Source organism: Macrobrachium nipponense, chromosome 37, assembly GCF_015104395.2.
Source record: "Macrobrachium nipponense isolate FS-2020 chromosome 37, ASM1510439v2, whole genome shotgun sequence".
NCBI classification, from domain to species: Eukaryota; Metazoa; Arthropoda; class Malacostraca; order Decapoda; family Palaemonidae; genus Macrobrachium; species Macrobrachium nipponense.
In genome coordinates, this window is record NC_061097.1 from 60316116 (window position 1) to 60324547 (window position 8432).

At 35.8% G+C, this 8432-nt stretch overlaps 1 long non-coding RNA gene across 1 annotated transcript; it reads right to left on the reverse strand.

The window, feature by feature from the left end:
• Positions 1-6240: 6240 nt before the first annotated feature.
• Positions 6241-7415, reverse strand: LOC135209000 (uncharacterized). Its single transcript, XR_010313278.1, has 4 exons — positions 7348-7415; positions 6988-7050; positions 6615-6677; positions 6241-6272 (listed from the first exon to the last, which is right to left on the reverse strand). It is a non-coding gene; the product is annotated as an uncharacterized LOC135209000 (long non-coding RNA).
• Between the last annotated feature and the right edge of the window lie 1017 nt (positions 7416-8432).

An 8432-nucleotide genomic window follows, 5' to 3' on the forward strand; every position in this document is an offset into this window, starting at 1 on the left:
AGAAAAAAAGCGAAACTCGTTGAGAGGATGTTTTATCTCAAAACTATTTGGGTGACCAACTTGTTAAAACAAGTCGAAGAACTCGAGCATTCCTTGGAATAAGGTTTGACAACAATTTCTCTTCGAATGGACAATCCCAGTTTTTCTCACTTTTCACATTCTATGTTATTCCTTAATTATACATATATATATATATATATATATATATATATATATATATATATATATATATATATATATATATATATATATATTTGTGTGCGTTGCGCATGTATAGAAATAATGGCCATAATTAATAAGTTAGTATAAGGTATAAGAATAACTAAAATGAGAAAACAAACATCCCAGCAATAAAATCAACTTACCCGCCCCCCTTATAATAAAAACTAAGACTAAAGAAAATAACCATACAGTAAATAAAAATTGGAAATAGGTAATATAATATGTACACAATTGGAATTAGCTCCGTTTCATGGGAAGTGGGGTGAGAACGAAGTGGTTTTCCGTAAAATATATTATTATTATTATTTCGGTAAATTTTTAGTTTCAGCCAAATTTGGAAAAATGCAATAAAAAATATATTTGTTGCATCAGAAATAGTGTGGTTTCAATGAATTTAACGTTTATTTTGACTGCAAACCAACCGATTTAGAGATTTACTATGTATACCCTAGTTCATCCCACCCCAATTATGGGGACACCCTTTGGGAACCGGGGTTTTGGGTGGGGGAAGGGGGGGAGGGTGTTGGGGCATTGAATGATATTTGCAATAAATGATAATTAATGTTCCAGCACCCCTCCCCCATACCCTAACTAGGCCTACCGGGGGAGGGGGGTAGGGCCCCCCAGCGACCCCCCCTTAAAGCCACAGTAATTTTCAGGGCACCACAGAAACCTAACAAACCACCTACCGAACTAGGGCCTGTACCCCTAACCTAAGGCCTAGGGGCTGGGGGCCCGCCCCCTGCACCCCCCTTAGGCCACATGCTCGGGGCACCGACCAATAAACCACCTAACCTTACCTAGGGCCGACCCCCTACCTAGGCCTAGCGGGGGGGCTCCGCCCCCCTGCGACCCCCCCTTAAGGCCACGTGATTTTCGGGGCACTACCGAACCTAACCACCTACTACCAGGGCCTGTACCCCTCCTAGGCCTAGCGGGGGGGTGCCCCCCTCGGGCCCTGCCTACAGTGTTTTCGGGGCACTACCGAACCTAAATACAACCACCTAACCTTACCTAGGCCCTGTACCCCTACCTAGGCTAGCGGGTGGTCCACCCCCCTAAGCGACCCCCCCTTAAGGCCACCTACCTAACACCATCAAACCAAATCCAAAGTGATGGTACTGCTGTATACATCGTTATACTACCACCATTATAATATACTCTATAAATTAATGAAGCTTACCTTAAACTGTTGGTTGATAAAAATGTGCTGGTGCTTTGAGGGAAAACGTGAAGCCGTTGCAAGGTTCCCTGACATGCAACTTAAAGTAGGAAGTGGCCAGGTACCCGACGACCACATTGCACTGCAAACAATCGGTAGGAAATCGAAGGTCTGTCAAAATTAATGCCAGAAGGCCAGCCACTACCTCTGCCATAGGTACAGGAAGACAAAATGCCGTTTTTTGCTTCATTATTCGAGTATTCAGTCAAACAAGGATACCAGTGGACACTAGACAGGTAACTGTATTACTCCGCTGAAATGCTAGTGAAACTTAGTTTTCGACTCAAGTCATTCGTAATTGGTTATGAAACCCATGACGTCATAACGATGTCACACCTCTCAGCCAATAATGAGTAACTGGAACTGCTTTTGTTTGCGTAAGAAAGTAAGTTAGAGGGCTCATTAAAAGTAAACATTACCGTAGAGGAAACACCTCTCCCGACTTAGGAAAAATTCGAGGTAAAAACTTAATCTTTTTTTTTCTCTGTAAGTATGCATTAGCGACAATAATGTATTGAGAAGAAGTGTTTTGTTATCACGTGCTTTACTCGGGAAAAATATCAATATAATAGATTTCCCATAATGGTTGAAACTAAAACTTTACCATTATTTCTAAAAAATTCACAACATCGTGATAATTCCACAATTATATAAGTAATTGTATTGCTATTATAAAGATGAATAAAGGCTTATGGGTTTGTATTTTAATATAAATATTAGAGGAATATCCCAACAATTATGTTGGTGACCGGACAGTTTGATACTGGACATATTGATACCGGACATTTTGATACCGGACATTTCGTTACCGGACTTTTTGTGACTAGGATTTTTTACTACCGGACATTTCGATACCACTATGTGTGTGCGCAAAGATAAGAGTTTCTTATATTGGTTGTTTATATAATTGCCACACTTTTCTTGTAATTGGTTGTTTTAACTTTTTTTTCAAGCACCTGCTATTTATTGTAAACATTGGTCGGAACCTAAATATTCTGTTTTCTTTTTATCACTCTCAGTCTACTACCAAAGGGTCAACTACTAACGCTCAGCTATCAACGATAAATATAGATATTCTTATTGTATCACCAATGGCTCGTCTAATTGCTTCAACAAAAAATGGGAAAAAATTAGTGGATGGTCTAAACTATATATATGATAAACACAAAACTAATAAGGATGGTTCAAAGCAGTATTGGCAGTGCGAAAATAGGATGTGTAAAGCCCGCGTACACAACATCGTGATAATTCCACAATTATATAAGTAATTGTATTGCTATTATAAAGATGAATAAAAGCTTATGGGTTTGTATTTTAACATAAATATTAGAGGAATATCACAACAATTATGTTAGCGATATCAAGTGTTTTTGCGAGAAAAGATAGACGAGAAAATGGCTGTTTCCGTGACCCACCCAAAGACAACCCTTGGCCCACCCATCATTGGGAACGGTAGACCTTACATTGTGAGAATCCCATGAAATAAGGTTTACTTCATGTTTATTGATTGATTGGTGAGGTTGCCTAGCGTCAGAGACCACTAGGCGCATCAGAGAGCCTTTGCTATCTGATGCCTGCTAGGACTGGCGCTTACAAATAATGTTTTGTGATATAATTAACCTAATCATAATTTAATTATGAATGGTAATTTTTTTAAATTATGATTAAAAATTATTTCTTAAGAAATTCGGCTATCACCCGGGGTACTTATCTGGATAATATGTCTAACAACTCGGTTTAGAGATAATTATTGCTAATTTTATGAGAAATTGTTTACCAATTATATTTTTATTACTTACATTAGAAAGATATGTTATTTTTGCCTCAAATAAAACTGTTAACATTCATTTAATACATTCCATCTAATTGATTTTTTAAATGACTATATAAACGCCCTTCAACCCACCGTCTGAAGGAAAATGGGATGAATGAGAAAGAAATTTCTACCAGAGTTCCGGAGTCATTGCAAGTCTCTCTTGCAACACGATGACGTCATCGAGCCTTCAGGAGTCCTCGAAAGGATGTGATTAACAAGATGGATATATTTTGGTTCTTAAAAATCCTTTAAACACGTTTACATTTATTTTAATATATGGTTTTGAAAGAAAGGTTTTTTTATTAAGCAAAACCCACACAAATCAGTATTACAGAGTTACTGAAATTGCCATAAATATTACATAAAATCATACAGTCTTTCAAAACATGAAGCAGATATTCCTTAGTCATCTAAAGGATGCTGCTCACTCCGACTGCTGGATTGTCTGAAGTAAAGAGCCTCGGGCCGTCCATTTGTTATGGAGCTGATTTCAGTCCCTGTAACATTTGGTGTCCCTAGAGTCTTTTTTCGGCTCATAACTCCTAAGAGGAAGACCTCGTGTGGTGGGTCGAAACCATCCTCTTAGGAGTTGCTGAATGCGGACTACCTCTCGGTTGGGTTCCGAGACAGGACAAGTTCCTGACGTCCCACGCCAATCAGGAGTACACTCTTTTTCTTTCTTCTTTTTCCTCTTAATCCTTAGTCTGTGTAGCAATTTTTAATCAGTCCTATCAAACTATTTCTATCTTTTGTACTTCATTCGTTTCGTCCTTTGTCTCTCGTTTCTTCTTGAACGCAATCTGATCTTTCTCTCTCCAGTCATCCTCGTCTTCGTATCAGTAACACTTCCATTTCGATTAACTCTCTTGCGACAAGTCGATCATCATCTCCGATGCTTAACAGTTGCCTAAAACATATCAACCTCTGGTTTTCATTGACAATTGTGAGTTTTGCTAATCCCCAGACTTGCTCTCATATCTTATTCTATCTCCGGCTTCTAATGTAGTAAGAGTTCAGCTGTAATTTGGATTCTCTTTGCACTTACTGGATTATTCTCTCACTTTTCCTAGCCTCTCTCAACCACCTATCAAACCCCTTCTTGGTCTTGCTTTCCTCTTTACTTCTGCATAATTTCTACAGACTTGTAATTGATTATTTTTCATAACATTCATTATTAATTTCCATGTTTTTTAATGCATTTTTGGTTGTTCATTAAAGTAGTTAAAATGAACCAAATTTCAATACACATACTCACACCCACATACACAACAGACACGCACACGCACACATTATATATAGATGTATATATATATATATATATATATATATATATATATATATATATATATATATATATATATATATATATATATATATATATATATATATATATATATATATATATATATATATATCATATACATATATATATATATATATATATATATATATATATATATATATATATATATATATATATATATGTATATATACATATATATATTAAATAATTAAATTTACTAATCATAAGAATTCGTATTTATCTCACAACAACCAGATTTTAAACTTTCATATCAAATCAAATACGACTGAGTACTTTAAAGGCAACTGCGACTTTGAAAAGGTTCAGCAAATATATGAAAAATCAGGCTAAGTTTATCAACAGAAGTCTGAAGTACTCACATAAGCTTAAGTTAATTAAAGGGCATCACTCCATTAAGCAACTTTAACTATCTCCCTGGTCTCAAATCACTTCTAAAAATTCAAGGAACAGTTCAATATATCACTTTGGCATATTCAACGATTTATTCCGATTACTGGTAATCTATAAAAGGAGCACTACTACATAACTTTAAATAAGAAAATTATTTTTAAATTCAAAATTCTTAAGTAGAATTCACAATCTCACTATATAATAAAAAAACTTACTACTTGAAAACATAAAATATAATTCATTTTTTTAATCAAATTCTTATTAAGAAATTTTAAAAGAAATCTAAGAAATGCAAATTGAATCAAGCGTGGTAAAGTGTGAAATTAAATCAAGTATACAATGTTAAACTATGAAACTATTAGTAAAACACTAAAAGCTGCTCCTGTTTTATGTGTCGATATAGGAACTCAGACTGAGTAATCTGCACCAACAACCTTGAACCTGAAGCCTCTTCCCTTCCTACTTTAAACCTCGTTATCAAACCTCAAACCTCGAATATGATTGTCAGCCAGAAGACCAAAAATATGAGTTGCTCTCAACTACAATAGACCTCATCGACATCCTAAGTAAAATATCTGTTCTCCCAGATGGTTATGATCCAAGAAAACAGAAAAGGCAGAGATTTGTTGAGAGCTTAGTGAGGACAAGGACACAAGTCTGCAACCTCCATTGAAAATCTGCAAACCCTCTAGAAAAAACGAAGACGACCTGTCGTGGCACAGCTTCATCAGTATATAAGTATTTGTATTGGTATTCCAAAGATAAATAAAGGCTTTTGGGTTTGTATTTTAACGTAAACAATTAGAGGAATATCTCAATGATTGTGATATCGACATCAAGTGATTTTTGTGAGAAAAGATAAAGACGAGAAAAATGGAGTTTCCGTGACCCATCCAAAGACAACTCGTGGCCCACCTGCTGTGCCCTTTTTAAAACCCTGGACAGGTATCGCTATTTCGCTACCCCGTTAAATGTAATGTGGGTCAACCTCGACCCGAGCGTCTAGAAAATTTTGCCAAAAATCAGTAACTTCATTTTTGCTGTACATTATAGTTTCTAAAATTAGTTTAAAGATAATACTATACTACTGAAGAGATAAATAATACCCATCTACAAAATTTGATATTATTACAAATATTTAAAAAAAATAAGTATATAACAAAAATAATTTACAAAAATATTTATAAAAAATACAAAATAACCTATATAAGAAAATAAATGAGGGAATCCTTCCTAAAACTACAATTTACAAGTCTCCACAGCCAGAGAAAAGGTGTCGGACCCATAGAGGTCAAAATCTGAAAAGAGAAAAAAAAGGTAAATTTTTTTTGCCTCCAAAAACTGGCAAATTTTCACGAATTTTTTTTTGTACCTAAATGAATTAGGAAGTGGCTGATTTTTATACAGAATAAAGTCATATTATCCTAAAAAGTAATTATGTAAAAATATTTAGACAAAGATGATATTAGCTGTTATATCAGGGGCCAAATCTAAAGTTCACTTTTTACCTGCTATTTTCACCATGAAAATTTCTTATAAAAATGGCTGTAACTACTATAAGATATGGTATTTATGCATGAAATCTACCAGAATATCACAAATCTATAGAGAACAAGAATATATAGCGGTATGCAACTTACCTAATTGATATATACAGTAAATGGGCCCCCACCCACGACAAGTGCGACGGCCAAATTTGCTACCTGAAATGGAGGAATGGAATGTAATTTTCAATGTGTTATCTAGTTACCTAATTATGCGTAGATTTGCATAAGACTATTATGGTAGATTGCTGGACGTTTCAACATTATTTTGCAATCATCAAAAAAAAAATCTGACCCATAAAAACTTACTCTAATGTATAGGTCATTTGTTGACCTCCTTGTTTTTACATGAAAAATTTCTTATAAAAATGTCTGTAAACTACTATAAGATATGATATTTAGCATGAAAATCTACCAGAAATACACAAAATTCTATAGAGAACAAGAATATATGCGGTATGCAACTTACCTAATGGATATGTACAGTAAATGGGGCCCCACCCACGACAAGTGCGACGGCCAAATTTGCTACCTGAAATGGAGGAATGGAGTGAAATTTTCAATGTTACTTGGCTATATAATTATGCATTGATTTGCATAAAACTATTATGGTGGCTTGCTGGATGTTTGAAAATTATTTTGCAGTCATTCTAAAAAAAGAAATATTTCGAAAAGGGAATATTTTAGAATATTTGGAAATATCGACAAAAATGAACAATAAACTATTGCAGTATTTTAGGTAAAAAAATGGATGATATATATTTTGTAAAGATTAAAATTATAGCATTTATGCAAACAAGTTGTAAAAAAGTTTCATGATGTAACTTACCTACGTACGAGGCACACACTTCGGACACAAGACAGTTTGATGCTGTAGGAACACGGGCCCGTTTGCATTTCGCAACATGCTGTGTTCGTCTTGTGGTCGTCTCTAGATGGGCAACTTCGGCAGCGAACACGCTTGCGCAGCTTGACGTGGCCCAATGGCAGGAAGATGTCCCTGCTACGTGTCAGCCAAATGAAACGTAACTGCCATCAAAATCATCGCTTTCATATTGAGCAATGACTTCATTGATTTCGGCCGTACTCAGACCTCTGCGTGCCCTAGAAGCCATGACTGAAAAAAAGCAAAACATTAGAAATATGCACTCGAAAAAAAAATTAGAAATGAGCACTTGAAAAAAAAATTAGAAATGAGCACTCAAACGGAATCAGCACAAACATTACCCCGGGCACGTACGCGATACAACACACCACCCCCCAAACATATTCCAGTAATAAATCAAAACTATACTACTAGCATGAACCTTGTTCTCTTCGCAATGTTTTACCATATAACTTTGCTTAAAAAAAAAAAAAAAAAAAAAACACACACACAACACACACACACACACACACACACAGAAAGGGGCATTCGAAGGAAATGGATCAAATGTCAATATATGGGATCCCTGCCACTTCCAAGGTCGGTCACGCAGGTGTTTACGCACAACAAAAGAGAGAGATAGAGAGAGATGTTTACGCACAACAAAAAAAAAGAGAGAAGAGGGGGGGGGGGAGAGAGATGTTTACGCACAACAAGAGAGAAGGAGAGAGAGAGAGAGAACTTTACTTACTACAGCTTTCAGAGATGAGATGGAATTATTTATATCGCGAGAGAGAGAGAGAGAGAGAGAGAGAGAGAGAGAGAGCGCTTTACTTACTATAGCTTTCAAAGATGAGATAGATTCATTTTTAGAGAGAGAGAGAGAGAGAGAGAGAGAGAGAGAGAGAGAGAAATATGCGAAACACTAAAACAAAGGATGAGAGAGAGAGAGAGAGAGAGAGAGAGAGAGAGCGAGAGAGAGAGAGAGCGAGAGAGAGACCCAGAAATATGCGAAACACTAAAACAAAGGATGAGAGAGAGAGAGAGTG